This window comes from Peromyscus californicus, unplaced genomic scaffold, assembly GCF_007827085.1.
Source record: "Peromyscus californicus insignis strain IS unplaced genomic scaffold, ASM782708v3 Scaffold_5__1_contigs__length_169319896, whole genome shotgun sequence".
NCBI lineage: Eukaryota > Metazoa > Chordata > Mammalia > Rodentia > Cricetidae > Peromyscus > Peromyscus californicus.
In genome coordinates, this window is record NW_026294573.1 from 114,448,856 (window position 1) to 114,469,805 (window position 20,950).

At 46.2% G+C, this 20,950-nt stretch overlaps 1 long non-coding RNA gene across 2 annotated transcripts; it reads right to left on the reverse strand.

The window, feature by feature from the left end:
* Positions 1-8,274: 8,274 nt before the first annotated feature.
* LOC128097374 (uncharacterized) lies at positions 8,275-18,416 on the reverse strand. 2 transcript variants are annotated; one of them, XR_008213850.1, is made up of 3 exons: positions 18,035-18,395; positions 11,364-13,688; positions 8,275-8,688 (listed from the first exon to the last, which is right to left on the reverse strand). It is a non-coding gene; the product is annotated as an uncharacterized LOC128097374 (long non-coding RNA). The 2 variants fall into 2 exon arrangements; XR_008213849.1 differs by having other exon boundaries at positions 11,364-18,416.
* Between the last annotated feature and the right edge of the window lie 2,534 nt (positions 18,417-20,950).

Here is a 20,950-nt window from a genome sequence, read left to right on the forward strand (position 1 = left end):
TCCCTAGAGTGAGTGCTGTGTGGCTCAGCCCCAGAAAACATCTGGCTGAGTCAAGCCAGTGAGCATGAGAGCCTGAGGCCTGGGCAGCAGGCACTCACGGCCATTGAAGATGCAGAAGGGCAGGTGTGTGGTAGCTGAGGTGGGGTAGGTGTGTGGTAGCTGAGGCGGGCCAACAAGGATTAAAAGGACAAGAGCAGATGAGTGTAGTGCTTTAGAAACTTCTCACTGTGCCAGATTTCAAACTTTCACAAAAGTTACAGGAACAGTGAAAGAAAGGAGCTTCTGGATTATCAATCACTTACTTTTCTCCTACTTTTTGTGTACACACACACACTCACACTCACACACTCACACACACACACACACACACACTAGAAAAATACATTTGAAAATAAAGGAGAAGAAAAATTATGCCTCTCCAATACTAAATACTTCAAACATGCATTCTTATAACAAGTTTATTATTTATTTGAGATTGGATCTTGCTGGCCTGGAACTAGTTCTGTAGACCAGGCTAGATCAAACTCTGATCTGCCTCTGCCTCCCAAGCACTGGGATTAAAGGTGTTTGCCAACACACTTAAGACAATAAAGACATTCTTCCATACTTTGAATAATCTAATAAAATCAAGAAGTCAATATTTATACAATCTTATATCTGCGTTGGTTTGTAATCTGTACTCCACATTGAAGTTCATCAATATCCCAACAATGTCCTTCTACAGCGACTTGTGTTCCCAGGCCCTCTGGGATCCAGGATCAGACATCACATGTCCTTTAGTCTCTTCCAGCTTACAACGATTCTCTGCTTTTTCTTTGTCTTTCCTGAACTTGATTTTTTTTTTAAAAAAAAAGAGAACACAGACCATTTATTTTGTAGAATGTCCCCTATATTTTGGCTTGTCTGATATTTTATTCAAGCCTATATTCAATTTGTAGGGGTTTTTTTTTGTTTATTTTGTTTAACTTTTATTTTATTATTTTATGTGTAAAGGTGTTTTGTCTGCACGTATGTCTGTGCACCATTTACATGCCTGCTGACTTTGGAGACTAGAAAAGGATGTCAGATCCCCTAGAACTGGAGTGACAGGCAGTTGTTAGTCACCAAGTGGGTTCTGGGAATCAAACCTATGTCTTCTGGAAGAACAGCCAGTGCTCCAAACCACTGGGCCATCTATCCAGTCCCTCAGGTGGCATTTTTGGCAGTATCTGAGGATGGCTATATCCATATCAGCATGGGATATCAAGAAACATGAGATCTGGCTTATCCTCATGGTGGTGATGAGAGCTGTGATCAGTTGGTTAAGGTAATGTCCTCCAGGTCTCTTTCATAAGGTATCTGTTTTTTGCTTTGTAAAGAACAGGTGATTTATGGAGAGTTGTGTGTAGGTAAACATCCTGTTGCTCATCAGATATTTATTTTTTTAAAAAAATGATTGATGCATTTCTAAATCCATTATTCCTTCTATACCTACTATTTGGAATTCAACTATAAGGAAGAGTTTTCTTGTTCAATTTATTGTGTTAAGAAAAGGATGGTATGAGGCCATGGTGATGTCTGAGCAGGTACTGCCACTGAGGATCATGCGATGTCTGTGGTCTGGGCTGTGGGGCTGAAGCCATGTTGATGTCCTGATGTCCATAGGCCATGCTGCCATGGTGTGTGGTGGGGCACATTGATGTATGTGGTCTGCACTGCCACCTGAGGCCACGTTGATGTCCATGGTCAGGGCTCCCTTTGGGGGCCTTGTCTGGGTCTGTGGTACTACTGCAGTCAGGGGTGGTGGTTTGTGGGCTGTGCTGTTACCAGAAGCCATGTGGAAGCCCATGATCTGTGCTCCTGGTGGGCTGTAAGAATCAAGGAAGCTGCTTTTGCAGTGATATTGATGATTGTAGATACACAGTTGACAAAGAGGGACATGGAAGTCTTCTGTGACAACTCCTACCCTCACCTCCCACCCCAAAAAGTAACAGCCTAAATAGGAAGCTACTGAAGAGCACTCTTAAAAAGTGTGATAAGGATGCTACAGCGTAGCTCTTCACAGTTGACGGCTTCTGGTGGGGGTTCAGGAGGGGAAAGGAACTCAATTCCATTTAAGGGGAAGGCCATTGAGAGTTTGACCATGCTCCAGTGAGTATACAGATCACACAAATTGGTCTGCTTTTTTTTTTATCTTTTTATTTCAATTTTTTTTTTTTCGAGACAGGGTTCCTCTGTGTAGCTTTGAGCTTTTCTTGGAACTCACTCTATAGCCCAGGCTGGCCTCGAACTCACAGAGATCCGCCTGGCTCTGCCTCCCAAGTGCTGGAATTAAAGGCATGCGCCACCACCGCCTGGCCCTTATTTCAATTTTTTATTTTGGGTGGGGGTTCACAAAGGAGGGGGCAGACATGGAAGGACTGCAAAATGAGTGTGATGGGATGCATGATGTGAAATTCCCAAAGAATCAACGAAAATATGTTAAAAAGGAGAGAAAAGGATGGTGGGGGCTTGAGAGACGGCTCATTGGTTAAGAGTATATCCTGATCTTGCAGGAGACCTGGGTTTGGCTCCCAGCAGCCACCCTGGGGTGGGGGTGGGGTAGGGGCTCACAACTGCTTGTTGCTCCAGTTCCAGGAGATCTGGTACCTCTGGTTTCTGAAGGCACCTGCACACACAAGCACATGGTCAGCCAAACTTCACCCAAGCTAAGGACCGAATAGTTTGTCCTGGATCTTTGGGACTTAGGTCTGAAGCACCCATGTCCCATAAAACAATGATGAAATAAACATGATTTTCTTGGTAAGCTATCTTTGGTTATATATGCACTGAGGGAAAGGGGAATAACTCCTTTCCATCCCTATGATACACTTATCGAGACAGAGAAGAGTAGAGAAATTTTGGGGAGAGAAAACCACGAGTTTAGATTGTAATGTTTGCTTAACATCCATGTGCTAAAGAACACAAAAAGTTGGTGCAAGGAGAAAGAACGGCAGGTATATGTATGATACTGAAAACCGTGTCACTGGGTGTCTTAGTCAGGACTACTATTGCTGTGATGAAACACCATGATCAAAGCAACGTGGGGAGAAAGGGTTAATTTGAATTACTCTTCCACAGCGCAGTTCATTTTCAAAGAAAACCAGGACAGGGACTCAAACAGGACAGGAACCTGGAGGCAGAAGCAGATGTAGAGACAATGGAGGGATGTTGCTCACTGGCTTGCTCCTCATGGATTGCTCAGTCTGCTTTCTTATAGAACCCAGGACTAACAGCCCAGGGGTGACACCACCCACAATGGGCTGGGACCTCCCACATCGATCACTAACTAAGAAAATGCCTTACAGGCTTGCCTGCAGTCCCATCTTATAGAGACATTTTCTTAATTGAAGTTCCCTCCTCTCAGATTGACTATTGCTTGTATAGTTAATATAAAACTATCCAGCCCACTGGGTGAGCCTAGCTGGAGAAGAGGTGACAGTGTGAGCCCTGGAAATCAAGAAGAGCAGGTAAATTTGGTAATGACCTGGACAGCCAATGAATGGGAGACAGCAACAGCGCGGTGCTAGTGGTGAAGGGGAGACGGTGTGCAACAGGAGGGAGCGGCCCACTTGGTTGAGAGGTAAAGTTGACAAGAGAAGGGGGCACTCAGCAGGTCCGGCCACACTAGGAGCCATGAGACAGGACCCAGCAAGTGTGCGTCATGGAGACAGTGTGAGATGAATGGGGACGGTATCATTAACGGACTGCTTCAGAGCCCAGTAGTGAAGGAGAGTACAGAGGCTAAGAGTCTGGGAAAGAATACGGCGTCAAGGGAGGTTTTATTTCTTCCTTTGTGTGTTGAACATGGACGGTAGAAGATCACACTCTCTAGTAGAGGAAGTGAGGTAGGCAGCGCTGAAGGGATAATCTGAGAAATAAAGGCTCGGAAAGGAGAGTGGAGATCAGAGCGGGCAGGTGGGTGGTCTTTGGCGAGAAGGACATGTGGCACGGTGAGGTGGGAGAGTAGGACACGATGAGAGAAGCCCTTCGGTGGCTTCAGTTTTCTTGGTGAAGCATAAAGCGTTGTCACCAGCAGAAACTGAGGTAAGGATGGTATGAAGAGAGATGTGAGATGGCTGCCTTGAACAATGGAAAAGTTAAGAAATGTGGAAGGTGTCTAAGATCACTAGGCATTGCTGAGAAATGGGAGAAGTGTGCCAACGGCCTACCATGAGATTAGTACAACCACTAATATACTAAACCAGCATAATCCCTAACAGCATCTGGTTATTGGCCCTTATACCCACAGATAAGTGTAGTCTTCATTAAGAAAACTTTTCTCCACCACAGACATGGACCACTACAGAAAACCACAACCAATCAAAATGCATTGTTGTGGAGCCCAGTCCCAATGGCTACATCTTCCGAACACTCCTGCACTTAAGGCTCTGGGAACACTGCTGAAGAAGAGGGGGTAGAAAGGTTGTAAGAGCCAGAGGACCAGGGAGTTTGCTGGGTCTCCTAGTCATATTAGAGGCTACCCCCATAAAGCGTCATCAACACGACTGCCCAAACATGGGCCGAAGGAGGACAACAATGGACTTGCCAAAGTGGGTGAGGAAAGGCCACAGGCTTCAACCCTGACGTTACACAAAGAACCAGAACAACCGAGGAAAGCCGGCGGGGGAAACATGTTTTCCCCAGGGAAGAGCACACCAACTGGTTGTCCAGTGATAAATGGTCAGCCCTGAAAATATATGTCTTACAAATATATATGGATGCATGCAATAACAGTTAGTGAAGAGGCCATGCATTTGAAGAAGAGAAGGGAGGGGTGTATGGGAGGGCTTGGAGAGGGGAAAGGGAAGCGAGAAATGTTGAATTTATAATCTGAAAACCTCTTTAAAGCCCTGCCATTAGCATTCCCACAGTAGATTCAGGACTGTTTAAAGACATGTATGTCATTTACATTCCCTAGAAAAACCTAAAGTTTCAGTGTGAGGTCACATTATCATAAACGACCATGGGTTCATAGTGCCACATATGGCTTTATTTTTACAAATGTAGGTTGGTAAAGGAATTAGCACAGTACTGTGGGTATGCACCTGAGAACATAGTTTAGCAATGATAAATAGATCAGCTCTCTATTATTTAGCAATGCTGGCATGGAAGCTTAATTGATAAACCAATATATTTGCCTATACAACATTTGGTACTACCTAAAACAAACAAGGAAAATGACAGTCCTTTGGATATTTATGTACACTGAGTTTATGAGCATAAATATCTCCTTTAATAACTGTATTGGAAATACAAATATGTAACACTAACAGAAACTTTATATACTGTGGAGACATTAGAAAGTTAAAGGGGTGGAGAGATGGCTCAGTGGTTAGGATCACTGACCATTGTTCCAGAGGACCTGGGTTTGATTCCCAGCATCCACATGTCAGCTTACAACAGTCCTTAACTTGAGGTCCAGGGGATCTAGCTCCCTCCTCAGGCACCAGGCACGCATGCATCACACAAATGTACATGCAACCAAAACAACTCCTACAACCTAAGGTTCAAGGAACATCATGGAGGAGGCGCGGGAAAGATTTTAAGAGCTAAAGGAACAGAAAGTCTGCTATGAAGATGTGTCTTTTGGATATGATGGGGAAACCACACCCGTGAAATCTTGACAACATGTCTGCTGATGCAAGACCTGAACCATGACAGCAGTTGACATACCAGCGTGGATGGGGGAAATCTCACAGGGTCCACCCTTAGACAAAAAGCCATAAGCAATCAATGACCAGAGAGAGAGAGAGAGAGAGAGAGAGAGAGAGAGAGAGAGAGAGAGAGAGTCTTCCCCAGGGTTGAGCCCTTTAACTGGTTATCAAATACCAAGTGGTCATCCATAAAAATGTACACATACAAGGAACACTAAACCAACTCAGCAGATTGTATTTATACATATTGACATACTTATTCACTTACATATTTGCAACAATAATAATAAAGAAAAGCAATGAATTTGAGGGGGGGTGTATAAGGAAGGAGTTGGTAGAATGAGAGGGAAGGGAGAAAATATATTATATTTCATTTTACAATATTTGAAAATTAGAAAACATCTAAGGCCTGGAAAGAAGACTTGGCTGGTAAAATGCCTGCCACACAAACATGAGTTTCTGAGTTTGGATCCCCACATCTGGGTAAAAACTGAGCAAGGTGGTCCGTATCTGCAATCCCAGTACTGAGTGGACTGTGTGCTCATTGGCCACTCTGCCTAACCAAATCGATCAGCTTCATGTTCAGTGAGAGACCTGTCTCTAAAAGTCAGGAGAGGGGATAAGAGAGGGTAACACGGGAAGGTACGGTCAAAATACATTTTACACATGCACACTGAAATTGGGAGATAATAAAAAAACAGGTCTTGTTATGACCACAAAATATAACGTTAAAGGACAACATTTTGGGTCAGGCCCATGAATAATTCTTACTCTACCACATGATGAGGGACACACACACCCAAGCGACGTTTCAGAAGTCGAGGGGATAGCTAGCTGCCCTGCTGTTGTGTGAGCTCCAGGCGGCTCTCATGTGAGTGTGTGGAGCTTAGCCAGCGGGCTTTATGCTATCCTGTCAAGTTTCTGCCATGTTTATCTGAGTGAGCAAAATGAAACACCGTCACAGAAGTGCTGACGTTTCTGGTCCCTACAACAAGCTGAATGTGCAAAGTCAAAGCAGAAGCTTGTATAACGCACAGTAGAGTGAGTCACAGATAAATTCTGTGTTTTATGGGGCCGTGTAACCTGTTATGGTTATATGCAGTGATTATGTCGAATTAAAATGGTAGAGTGAGGCCAAACTGCCCATAAAGATTTTTGTCCCTTTCAAACCTGCGTTTTTGGAGGAGCCAGTTACCTGGAAGACAGGCGTTGCTGCCGAGCGTGGATCTCTGGTAAGGATGGCTTCAAGTGGCTCCGTGTGGCTCACAGAGACCAGGGCAGCTTTGATCTCACGTGATATGTTGACCTCACTGGAGGATTGGGGAGCCAGATTCCCTGAGGCTGGAGCCCATTGGGTTGTGATGTCTATGTGTACATTGATGGCCAAGAACTTAATATGAGGCAAACCCCCCACCTTTCGTAAGCTGCCATGTGAACATCACGTGTATCCCATGCACTCATAGGGTATGTTCATTAACTACAATATTTAGAATTGTTCCAATGATTGCACACTTATGCTCTTGAGAGAGGTGGTCAAAGTGACTAGTTTTTTTGTTTTTGTTTTTGCTGCCCAGTGAGCAAAACCTTTTAGAAAGTTCACTCTTGGATGATTTTTTTCAGCAGTAAATAACTAAAAACACATCTTAAGTCTCAAAAAAAAAAAAAAAAAGCAACGTGTTTCCTTATAAAACTTAGAAATCTGAATGTAGCAGCCTGGGCTAGAACAGCAGCTCTGTATGCAGTAAGAAACTAAGATTTTTCCTGACATCTTAGCCACAGCGGTTTATTTCTTCATGGCTACAATACAGCTGTGTCAGCCGCACACATCTTTCCAGACAAATGACGGGAAGAAGCATGGCCGAGCCACATCATCATCAGGAAAGATCCCTGTCCACATCTCCACCTTGTAGAAGCCACGGATGCCTGCAAGGCTGGTAAACAACTCCTTATTTTGTCTCCGTAGTAGAAAGTGAGCAGGAAGGGGAGTGGAGGAATGGCCAGCCAACACTGACAACTGCATTAACTTCATTTTGTCGATCTCTACGCCTACCCTGTGAACGGGCTTCTGTGGCTCCGAGGAAAGTATCTTAATAGGCTTCTCCACATCGTTCCGTTTTTCTTACTACTTGCACGTCTGTGTTTTTGTTAAGTGTCAACAGAAGCTACAAATACCACACCTGGCCTCTTACAATAAGCCAAGCTTTAGGTTAGCTGATGTTTCTACCTAGATTTAACAGAATGGTACTAACTCTCCCGGTAGGGTGAAAAATCACTGTCCCTGTTTCTCAAAAAAAGCCGAGGCTTGGGACACATGTAGGCTATATACTAAGTGTCAGGGGTCAGATTTAAATGCAAGGTTACATGGCTCAAGAGCTTTTCCTCCCAGCACCAGCTCCAACACCACATATACCATAGCCCTGAGGGGTTGGGGTAAGGCACTCCGTGGGGACAGCACTTCCTGCCCAAGTGCAGGGACCAGTGTTCGGGCCCCAGCACCCAGGTAAGAAATGGTAAGTGTGGTGGTCACCTGTGATTCCAATAGTTGGGAGGCAGAGACAGGGTACACCCTGGACAAGCTACCTAGATAGAAGAGCCAGAATCAGCAAGCAGGTTTATTGAAAGAACAGGGAGGAATCTAGAGAGACACCTGACATCAACATGTGTGCCCAACAACATTAGAACGCGCATACACATCCACACACTTGTCATATGCATACAAAGAAAAACAGCCTTGAGAAAGTAAGTGCGTATTGTTTTCATAATTCCTATACATTCTTTGAATATTCAGTTGCTGCTTCCTTATAACCCCTTGAAGTCATTCAAGAGAGAAAAAAGGTTACTCAGTGCTGGCACTGTCTCCCCAGTGGGGTCAGGAATGGGGTCAGGGTTCCCCAGGGTCTTGCCCCGGTGACATTGGCTCCCTGTATTGCCTGCTCCATGCTTGCTCTTGGATGGATGCACTGCCTGATGGGTTCCTTGTTCTTGCTGTCCTCTTAGGAGCTCAGAAAGGTCTCTGGGAAATACAAGACACATGGTTTAAAAAGAAAGGGCTGTCTCCAGCAACAGCTCTGCCCCACACCATGCAGCTGGGGCAGACAGGACTCAACTAAATGCAGCCCGAGGTTTCTAGCCCTGGCCCATGAGAGGACTCCAACAACTACTCCGCTCCAACCAGGACCCCCAACCCTCCACAATCCGCACCCCAGCCTGGCAGTTGTGATGAAGAAGATCTTAGGATCTCCTTGTGATGAAGAAGCATGGTCATGCCGAGTGCCCTGACAGACTGAGCAGGACAAGGAGACTCACACGCAGACCTGGGGATAAAGCCCCAGGCTCCAACGAGAAAACCCTGGCCTACCCAGCACCTTGTGGCACCGGGCAGATAGGCACTATTATGGTGAACAAATGTGTGATGTAGTATGGAAGAGAGACAGAATGGTTCATGGCCTGTAGACAGAGGCATATCTGAAGAGGTGAATAAGGGGAGGAGCGGGCCGAGGTTGATGGCTTGATTGTCATCTAGGGCGATGGTGATGTCTGGGGACTGGGCTGCTGCTGGGGCCCATGACTGGGTTCATGGCCCTGAGGCAGCCCCAGTCTGTGCTGATGTCCATGGCTCCTGATACCACCAAAAGCCGAGAGGACAGGGTTGTACAGAGTAGGCCCCGCCCCTCACTGGCTGCAGGAGAACTGGTCCTGTCTGTTGGTTATTTGCGGCGCTCTTACCCTGCGAGGAAATGTCACGAAACTCGACAGAATCCACTAACAAGAGTTTTTTTTAAGATAAGGTAAAGAGACAGAGGTGCACAGGCCTGTGGAAAGACAAGTGAGTAAAGATGGAGCCGGGAACCATGGCGCCGGCTTACTGGGCCGGCCTATGCACACAGGCCCATGTGGTTATTCCAGGCATGCGCGTAGATCACATGGTTGCGCCTGTGCTTTACGCAACCACGCAAAGCCTCGGGGTCCTGGTCACGGGAGACCTGGAAATGGCTAGGTGGAAGTGACTAGGTCCACTGGGCATGTGCAACCATGCCCAACAGTGGGAGCGTGTTGTGAATCCATATCACTGCCTCTCATCTGCTCAAGCACTCAGGAGAGAGGATCCTACACCTCACCTGAGCAGTACAATAGACCTGACCCTGTTTGCAGGGGCATGACCCTGAGGGCGTGAGAATGGGAGAGCAGGTCGTGCCCCTCTCATTTGCCATGTGATGGCATGGGTGAGGGAAAGATGCCCTCCTCCCCTCACCCCTCGCCACCTGCAGCAGGTCGGGGATCCGACCCAACCCCTCACCAGCTGCAGCACTCGGGAGAACAGGCCCCGGACCTCGTCTGGGCAGCACAGTAGAGCTGACCCTGTAGACAGGGGCACAAGTAAGCCAGCCCTGAGGGTGAGAAAGGGTCATAGTTGGTACCGCCTCCATTTGGTGGTGGGAGTGAGGGAAAGATGCCCTCTCCTCTCGCCCCCACCATCTCCAGCTGGCAAGGGAGCTGACCCTCGCCCTTACCAGCTGCCTGGGTCGGGGAGAGATGCCCTACCCACCTACCCCTCTATGCCCGAGGCTGATGGAAGAGCTCGGCCTGAGGTCATAGGGTCCGAGGGCTGTCCCTGCCCCTCACCAGCCACAGCACTAGGGAGAGTAGCCCCTGTACCTTGCCTAGGCCACACAGTAGAGCTGGCCCTGATGGTGCAGGTGTGGGAGAACCAACCCTGAGGGCAGGAAAGCAGGAGAACGGGCCCCGCCCCTTGCTCATCATTGCAAGGGGTGAACTAGCCTGGGCAATGCTGGAGAGCTCACCCTGGTGGTGAAGACAGGGGAGAGCTGGCAGGCTGACCAGCCCCTCAACTACCCAGACCGGAACCAGGGTTATGAGTTGGCCCACCCCAACATCCACCCCATCTATGATCTGCTGGAGCATGTGAAGGGACTGATCCTGCAGACCCAAAGCTGCAGAATCTCCAGGACACAGGGCAACAGCAGGATATCCAAGAGGAGCCTCAGTGAGGGCCCAGCATCCATAATGTAGCAGAAACCAGAGGCCTGGAACCCGACCAATGACTCTCTGCAATGAACACTTACTTGCAAGTAAAGATATATGGACAAAAGGGTTTACGGCGTGACTCTCTGAGTCAGGCTACAGCTTCCATGGTGAAATCGTTCATTTTTTTCTTCTTTTTCTCTTAGATTTTATTTTATTTTGGGGGGGGAGAGGTTGCAAGGGCAGAGTGCAGATATGAAGGGATGAGAAAATGAATGGGATTGAGATGCATTATGTAAAAGACACAAAGAAAACATAAAAAGAAAGTTTTAAATAAATAAGTAAATAAATGGCTGTGATTGTTTCACCTCTTTGAAGGAAACAGATGTTACAATGGCAAAATTAAGCCCAAATCCCAGGAGGAGGCCCAAAACAGGAAAAAAAAAAATGCTCTTTAAAAACGATGGGAGCCGGGCGGTGGTGGCGCACGCCTTTAATCCCAGCACTCGGGAGGCAGAGCCAGGTGGATCTCTGTGAGTTCGAGGCCAGCCTGGGCTACCAAGTGAGTCCCAGGTAAAGGCGCAAAGCTACACAGAGAAACCGTGTCTCGAAAAACCAAAAAAAAAAAAAAAACAAAAAAACAAAAAAAACCGATGGGGGTTGTGGGATGGCTCAGTAAAGGCACACACCGCCAAGCCTGCTCACCTGAGTTCAGTCCTCAGAAGCCACAAGGTGGAAGGAGAGAAGCTGCTCACTCGTGTCCTCTGACCTCCACACATGCATGAGTGCACATACAATACAGATAAATAGAATAAAAAAACAAATTCTTTTTAAAAAATGAAAGTGCAGAGCAATTAAAATGTTACTAGGGTTATTAAGAAACACCAAAGATTAGAGCTTCATTTCACATCTAGGCAGACATGGGGCACAGACAAAACTTTGCTCAACAAAGCAGCATAAACTAAAATTTTTTAAGGATGAAGGAGTGTACCATTTGACCCTGCAGCAACCTTTTTGACCTGTCATGGGCAGGCACAGGGACTAGACTTACCATAAGCTTGCTGAAGTCAGGACCTTGGGATGTGTGTCAAGAAAGACCCTCTAGAGAGTGGTTCTCAACCTTCCGAAAGCTGCGACCCTTTAATACAGTTCCTCATGTTGTGGTGACCCCTAACCATACAATTATTTCGTTGTTACTTCATAATTGTAATTTTGCTGCTGTTCTGAATCATAATGTAAATATCTAATATGCAGGATGTTGATATGCGATTCCCCCAAGAGGCCATGACCCACATGTTGAGAACCAGACTCTAGGGGCTCTTTATGTGCAATATATGCATCTGTGAGGCTTCCCCACCCCCAACTCCAAAAAACCCACAGGGACATATTTCAACTGTGTTTACAAAACCGAGATCCTCCATCTTTATAGACCAGCCTCTCATGGCCTGGGGATTCTCCAAGATGCTTTTGAGGTCCCAGCTGTGTGGTCCTTACAGTCGGAGGCGAGCGTGGGCGAGGCCGTTTCTGAAGGATCTATCGCAAACCATGAAAGAGAAGCACAGGCAATTATAGCAAGGTCTGTGGGCTAGTCGGCGCTGGAATTCTCTTGAGACTCAAAGGCAAATCAGAAACCATTTCCCTGGTTTTGACTCTTGCAGACACTCAGGTTTGCTGGCGATTATGCATTAATTGCTTGCAAGAGAAGGCTGATGATCAAAGGCGACCTGGGGGACAAGGCCTCTCCTGTCTATGGAGAAGTGCCCTCTAGTCTCCGGCTCCTTTGTATTGATGCAGGCAAGACTGGGACTTTCTTTTTGTTTATTCACCAGGCTAGGATGGCTTTGACAGTCCCCATTGAACGACCCCAGGAACTGAGAGCCCCAAATGTGCACTGTTTCCCCTCCTGGCCATGACCAATGAAGCTTTGAGTTCCTCTGACTCCCTCACCTCTCTGCCCGATGCTGTCCGCGTGATTTCCATCCATCAGGGCTTCCATTCCCTCCAGCCACAGAACCGGCCCAGTGGGTAGTGGGCCAATTCCTGAACTCAAAGGTAGGCCTAGAGCTCATTGTGATCTTATAGTTCTAGAGAAACTACCTGAAACTCTAGAACATTCTTTCATTGCTGTTCTCATCACAGGGGGTCAGTATTTCTACAGTTACACATTTATACATATTATTGTCTCCTTTTTAAACATTAACAATTCAGCAAGGTTGTGAGGGCATAGGTTGTCTGTGGGGCCTTGCAGCTGGTCTTCTGGGCTCAGAATCCAAGGCTTCCTCTTCTATGCATCAGGGGACTCCATATTCGTCAAATTTCCCATTGTTTTTTAAATCACAAATTGGACTTGATGAGTTTTTTTAAAAAAAAAAGAAATGAAGTTAGGTGGTTAGGAAGGAGAAGGTTAGGAAAGACTGGAAGGAGCTTGAGGGAGGGGATGATCGAAACACATTGTGTAAAATTCTCAAAAATTAATGAAAGTATCTTTTAAAAATTGTGTGTGTGTCTGTGTGTGTGTCAGTGTTGGCATACTCAAACCCAAGAACATAGTGTGTATGTTCAGGTTGGAGGCCATGTGGGATCGGTTCTCTCTTCTCTGTGCTGGGTTCCAAGGCTCTAACTCAGGTAGTCGCACTTGGTGACCTGAACCAATTGACTGGTCCACAGTTCCATTTTTGCTTTCCTCAGGAAGGAATAAACTGTATCCCACGGCCTCTGCCTTTTGTATCGTCTCCCGTGCCTTGGGCACTACCCTCTCGTGATCCTTTCATTCTCTGTGATGTTTTGTTCATTCAATCAAATCCTTTAGGTGGAGATGAGAAGTGAGTCTGTTTGCCCTGCAGTGGGCAATTCCTCTCCCAGAGGCAGGGCAAGCCTGTGGGTTTGGTTGTAGTCTTCCAGGGGAGGAAGCAAGTGTGTTGGTCAGGTCGTGGTCATCTGGAGAAGGAACAAGCTGTGGGCTGGGATGTGTCCTCCAGAGACAAGAGCAAAGTATGGGTTGAGATGTTTGCACCTGAGGCACAAACAAGCCTGAGGTGGAATATAGGATATCATTTTATTATGAGTCAGTTCATGTTCAGACTGCAACCTCTGTCTTCTCTCTTCTGCAATTCAGCAGGAATTAGTAGCACACCTTCCCATGAACCTGGCCTGGTGTGTGTGTGTGTGTGTGTGTGTGTGTGTGTGTGTGTGTGTGTGTGTGTGTGTGTGTATCTAAGGGTGCTAAGTGAGCACTGACCACTTGGAATATGACTTAGAAATTAAAACAAAACCAACTTTCAATCTTCACAGACACTAGTGGCAAAACCAGTCTTGGTCAGGTATTTCCCGCTTCTTCTTCGGGACTGGCCTTGGCCTTCCCAGTCCACCTGCAGGGCTGGGCTTGGAGCAGTCATGTTAATTTTGTATGTCCGTAGCCTGCCATAGTAACTAGTGACTGGCCCGAGGGAGAACACCTGGGATAACCTGGACCCATCAGATTTCTCCTGCATGGATTTAGAAGCGGGGTGCTGAGTGGAGTCTATGCCTGTGGCAACTGGACGTCATTCCTCAGATTTCTCATCACTAGAGTCAACACTGGCCTTTGTTTACCATGGCACTTCCCTGTCGCCACATTTCCAATCTCCCTTTCTCCTACTCTACTTTCTCCCAAACCCTGGTAATCTACATGCCACATGTGCTTACTTGTGATGTCTACAGGCCCTCCCCTCTCTTTCCGGCTCCAGGAAGGCGAGTCTCTCCACTTTGTTCACCGATGCAGCCCAAATGCCTAAACTATTGCCTGGTGCATTCTATACAGAAAAACGCGTAACTGAATAAATGAGTTCAAGCTGTAGTGTGGTCAGAAAATATTTTGTCATCCAGAGAAGCAGGAAAGCCAGGACGTAGCGGGAAAAAGAATCAGAGTTCTACCTAGAGACCAACAAGCTAGTGAGAGCTCTCCAGGTTTAGCCCCATCTAGACTCCAGGCTGTTGTTTTGAACTGGACTTCATGAGTTCTCAGAGTAAGCGATCTCCAGGACCTTGTTCAATTAAGGGAGCATAAAGCATCCAGATTTCCAAGAACTTACATCCTAGAGGACTTAGTGAAGACCCAGGAACTAGAGAGAAGTGACCAGAGGGGGAATCAGGTGAGGAGGTTGTGTCCAGTCGGCTTTGCCTTTTACCTGGACTCATACAGAAAGCCACTGCAGAGTTGAGAAATTTTACATCTGAATCTATTACATTTAAAAGGATCCCCTTGGCTGTCACAGAGCAATCTGAGGGATGTGGGAGGCAAGAGGAAGCCTGAATTTCAACCAGGAGCTACTGCAGTGATTCAGGAGAGAGGGAGACTCTGAACAGGTGTCACTGGGGTGTGGTAGTGCCAATGCTGCTGACATCTCAGACATATGAGGCCCCACTCTCCAAAACAGAAAGGTATGTCTTCTACAAGCCCGTCACTGTTGGACAGTGGGGCTGTTGATCCACCACATCCTGCCATCTGTCCCTTGTCGCCAGCCTTCTGTTTGTGTGGGATGTCATCAGCCCTCTGCTTATGTGAGGTATCACCAGCCCTGCGCTTATATGGTGTATTACCAGTCTTCTGCTTGTGTGGGGTATCACCAGCCCTTGCCTTCTTCAGGGTGTCTGCAGGCTTCTGCAAAGCTAGTTAGTAATAAGCCTGAGCTATTGGCCAAGCATTTATAATTAATACTAAGTCTCTGAATGGTTATTTGGAAAGTGGCTGGTGGAACACATCTGATTAAGGTCCAGACAAAGAAACCCCCACTTACAGCAGCCCTCAGCTTCTGCAGGGTGAGGCTGAGCAGCTCTACTCTCCAAATCCTGAGCAAGGCTTCAAACCCTTTTCCACCTTGAGTCTACCTGGGCTGTGGGCTGAAGGGAAGACTCAGTGTTTGTAGGGATGGGACTGGGGATGTACGTGTGACTAGAATGGGAGGGGGATTTGTAGTTTGCTGAATTGCTTTGTAACTCTGTATAAAAGTTGCTGATAATTAAGGGGCACTCAGCTGGGTGTTGGATAACCTACAAAGTGTGGCTGGTGGCAGGCAAGGCTTCCACAGCTAGAAACATGACACCTGGATGTGCACCAGGTCATTTCCTGCTGATAGAGCCCCTTGGTGAGACCTGGGGCAGGAAGGTCTGCCCCTCAGACCTTTTAGTCTTTCCCAGAACACATTCTTTCACATATGCATTCTTTACCATGTATGGGCCAGTATATAGATTTTTTTCTAAGTCTCTTAGCCTCTGTCTGTGACTTTGATAGTGGTGAGAAGAAAGAGCAATGTGAGGCAGAGTGTATGACTGCTGGATGTGAGAGCTGCTGGATTCCCAGAGAGAGAAGGAACCCAGGAAAATGTGGGCAGCTGGGGCAAGCAAGCTGAAAACAATAGAGTTACAGACGACAGCAGGAAGCTGATCAAACAGATCGTAGCCTTTGGAGGGCCTTGGACGATGAACCCACCTCTTTGCGGATAAAGAAATGTGCTGAGAGGTGTGAAGGAGAGAAAGTCACTGCCTAGCAGCTTAGTGGGACCCACGAGTGTGCCAGCATTCACCTACAAGCGACGAGTCCTAAGAATGAAAGAGTTAGGCAGACACGCATTCCTTTGTCATAATAGGAAGTACCGTATGCTCCCTAAAGAAAAAGTCAGGTTGTTAGGGCGCTTTTTACCCCTTCTGAACCAAGGTGTAATTACCTCCATCCCTCTGTGTGGGGGGAAATTAGGTTGTGGTCACACCTGGGCTCTGTGCCTCTGTCACGAAGAGGGCTTCATTTCGAAAGTTTCACTCTTGTTCATGCAGTGCTGGGAAGGCCCAAGGGGCTGACTGACCTCAAATACAGTCCTCTGAAATACCTTGAAGGGCTAATCTGGGGACAATCCTTACACACCAGTTTTCTTGAATCTTACAGAATACAAGTCCACTGAGTCAATAGTTCTTGCATAACACCCCCCCTTTTTTTTGAGATGAGGTCTTTCTAACTTTCTATGTAGCCTAGGCTGGCCCTGAACTTACAGAGATCCACCTGCCTCTGCTTCCCAGGTGCTAGGATTAAAGGTGTGCACCAGCCACTATGCCTGACTTACATAACCATTTTTTTTTTAATTTAATGTGGTCATTTTCTTAATTTGCGATAATCTCAAGGAACTCTTAACTGAACTAGGAACAGAGTTGATTTAAAGTTAAGGTTGAAATCAAAAGAGTTTCTAAATACATACTTTTGATGAAATAAAGCAGGCATCAATGTCTTGTAAGTGACTCCCGACCCCTAGCCCACAGAGTTCAGATTAAGCTGAGATTCAGTACAGACATCGGATCTCAATCATCTGGAGTGAGTGCTCTGACACACTGAAAAGCACCAGGTCCTCGAACAATAATTAAAAGACGCTTCATCATTCCTATCAAAAGCAGCTATCAAGCTGTTACTGAGAGATTTAATTCCTAGAGACGGATGGGGAAGTGGGATTATTTATAAACACCAAAGCTTTCTCCCTGTGTTTGGAAACGTTTCCTTGGGAGCTTTCACACGGTCCCTACACTGTGAGATGTCCTGGCTTCTCAGATAGTGGGAAACATAAAATCTACATTTTTTTTTTTTTTTTTTTTTTTTTTTTTGTCTAAAGAAAGGAGTTACAAATCCTCTTGGAAAAATACCGTTGTGGAATAATAAAGGAAACTATGCTTCAGCAGATATAAAAGGATAGTTGACCCCCACATCTGTGGGTTCTCCATGTGCAGATCCAACCAGCTGCAGACTGGAAATATTTGGAAATCTGAAGAGATGTGGATGTGCTGAACACAGGACAAGCTTTTTTTTCTTTTTAGTATTTCCTAAACAATACAGGACAGGGAGTCTTTGTGCCACATTTACATCGTTTAAGGCATTGTCTGTAATCTAGAGCTGATTTAAATCAGACAGGAGATTTGCATAGGTTCCCTGTAAACTGTGCTATTTTAAGAAAAGGACTTAGCAGTCACACATCTTGATATCTGGGAGAAGGGACTCCCAGGATGAATTCTCAGTTGAGTACCGAGGGATGGCTGTTCTGTGAAGGGCAGAATGCTCCGCAAACAATCAGATGAGAAAATGGTAAATCTGTATGCTTCGTGTGCACAGATAATGCCTCAACCCCTCCATGTGCAGAAGAACTGCCGGCTTTGCATTATGCCATTCCCCTCCCCTTCCCCTGATTTCCCCTGTGACCCATAACGTCCACAGGAAAGGAGGAGAGCAGTGAATGCGCATCTTAGTGAAGCCGGCGCACCTCAGAGGCGTCCCTCCTCCCTGTCGTCCCCATTGCCACCTTTGCCTAAAAATGCTGTGTTCTCTTTGAATATTGTTTAAAAATAATTTGCTCTTGAAAGGATACTGGCCTTTTTAGGAAGCAGCTTCTGGCACGGACCAAGCTGTTTTGTGATCTAAGCTCTTTGAGAGAGCAGCATATCTCAGAAAGCCCGCAGTAAAAGCGGTGGTTGCTAAGGGAACAATTGAATTGCTGACACAGAGACATGTGATGTGACTGAAAACTCTTTTCTTCTCCTGCCACGTGGAAAAGAAAGCAGATGAGTCAGAGGGAATGGTGGACCGTCCTTTCTGACTGCTAAGAAAGCTGATGGTAAAATAGGCTGGACCCAGAGAGGAAGAGTCGGGCCGTGGTTCAAAGGGAATTAGAGGCTGGAGCAATGGCTGGGCCCCTAAGAGCACTTTCGCTCTTGCAGAGCACAGAGGTACCATTCCAGAACCCCGATGATGGTGACGCATAGCCGTCCATAGCTTCAGTTCCAGGGGACTGGACGCCCTTTTCTGACCTCCGTGGGCCCTGGGCATGCACGTGGAACACATACATACATGCAGGCAAAACATTTGTACACAAAAAATAAAAATAAATACATTTAAAAAAAATTCAGAAAAAAAAAAATAAAAAAAAAAAAAATTCAGAGCCTCCGAAGCAGCTGGAAACTGAGGGTAAGTTGTGTGTGACAGTCAGCTGTGAGATGGCTGGCCGTAGGTCCATAGAGTCAAACACAGAGGATGCTGCGCGGTCACATCTTCCTGGAACACCATCCTAAATACTCTGAAATATTTCCTAAGTTATTGAATCACTCACTCATAGACCATAGGCATTTGGGAGAGAGCCTATTGGTTTTTAAGCACCTTTTGTGTGTGTGTGTGTGTTATAATTTATATACCTTAAAATTCATGACAACTATATGCTTTAGTGTGTTGGGGGTAACTTTACGAAGTCCCTTAATTGTTCTTGTAATGTAATTTGGGAATATGTCCACCTCATCAGAAAGTCCCCTTTTGCCCATTCAGCTACTCCATCCTTCCGGCCTAGACAAAGACTAGTCAGCTTTGGAACTTGCTCATTAACCTTTCATAGACACTTCTGAAAGACGTGATAGAGCCTGCAGGATTTTGTGTCTGGATTACTTATCTTGTATCATGTTTGAGATCTGGCCATATTGTACCATGTCTCAGCTCATTCCTTTTAGACTGAATAGTATTCCGTTGTCCCAATATACGACACCACACGTTCACCAGAGGAGGACATTTTTGTTGATGTTATTGTTTTCTGGTTTTGGAGAATTATGGAAGATGTCTCCATGAGGCACTCGTGTACAAATCTGTATAGGGAACTTTTCATTCCTTTGGGGGGTGTGCCTAGGATTAGAACTTCTGAAACATTGGTAGGTATGCTTAACTTTTTAGGAAGCCACTCAAGGCCAGCAGAGGACTCAGCAGGTCAGGCACTTGCCACGGAGCCTGGTAACTGGGTTCCATGTCCAGAACCCGCGTGGGGGAAGCCGAGAGTCTAATCATGGAAATTGTTCTCTGGCCTCCACACATGTCCTGTGTACATGTTTATAAACACACACACACACACACACACACACACACACACACACACACACACACACGTGTGTGTGCACACTTACATGCACACACAAGAAATAAATAAATGAAATAAAAAGTGAGAGGTCCCCAGTTTGTCCCCATCCTCCAGGTAGATCTAGGCTGACACCACTTCCCAGGTATTGTGAACAGAGTAGTAAAGAACATGATGCGGAAGTATCTCTATAGTAAGATACGGAATCCTTTTGGGTATATGTCCAGGAGTTGTACAGCTGAATCATGTGGTAGATCTACTTGTAGCTTTTTTGAAACCTCCACATGACTTCCATAGTGGCTGCACCAATTCCAACTCCCACCAACAGTGGTTAATAATCTCCCTCGACAGCATTCCTCGTCATTTAACACTTCTTAAGATTTATTTATTGTTTTACGTGGATGAGTGTTTTGCCTGCATGTGTGCCCACATGCATACAGGACCCACAGAAGTCAGAAGAGGGCATCAGATCTCTTGGAAATGGAGTTACAGATGCCTGAGCGCTGCCATGGGGGTGCTAGAAATCCAACTTGGATCCTCTGCAAGAGCGACAGATGCTCTTGACCGCTGAGCTAACTTTCCAGCCCGTCACTTGTTTTCTTGACAACCATTCTGTCTTGGGTGAGGCGGAAGCTCCAAGTAGCTTTAGTGTGCATTTCCCTAGGAGCTAATGATGTTGAACACTTTTAAAATGTTTTATTGGTTGTTTGCCTTTCTTCTCTTGAAGACAGTTTTATAACCTGTTCTTTTTTTTTTTTTTAATTGGGTTGTTTGTTTTCTTGGTTTAGTTTCTTGAGTTCTTTGCATACTCCAAACACTGGTCCTCTGTCAGATGAGTAGTTAGCAGAGAGTTTCGCCCATTCTGTAGGCAGTCTCTCGCCCAACTGGCTGTTTCCTGTGCTGGATGAAAACCTTTGGGTTTCATGAAACCCGATTCGCCTTCTTTGCTGAGCAACTGGAGCCCTTGTCAGAAAGTCCTGTGTCTCGACATGTCCTCCCTGTCTTTCCTCCAGCTGTTTCCTTGTTGTGTTTGGAGTTGAGTTGTATGCAGGGTGAGAGGGAAGTATCATTCTAGTATCATTCTTTCACTCGCAGACATCCAGTTTTCCCAGCACCATTTGTTGAAGACACTGTCTTTTCTTCAATGTGTAGTTTTGGCTTCTTTGTCCAGCATCACAGGTGGCTGCAGCTGCACGGTCTTGTCTCTAGACCCTCTGGATTATTCCATTGATCTACACTGTGCTGGTTTGGTTTTGGTTTTTTTTTTTTTTTTTGGTTTTTTTTGAGACAGGGTTTCTCTGTGTAGCTTTGCGCCTTTCCTGGAACTCGCTTTGGAGACCAGGCTGGCCTCGAACTCACAGAGATCCGCCTGCCTCTGCCTCCCGAGTGCTGGGA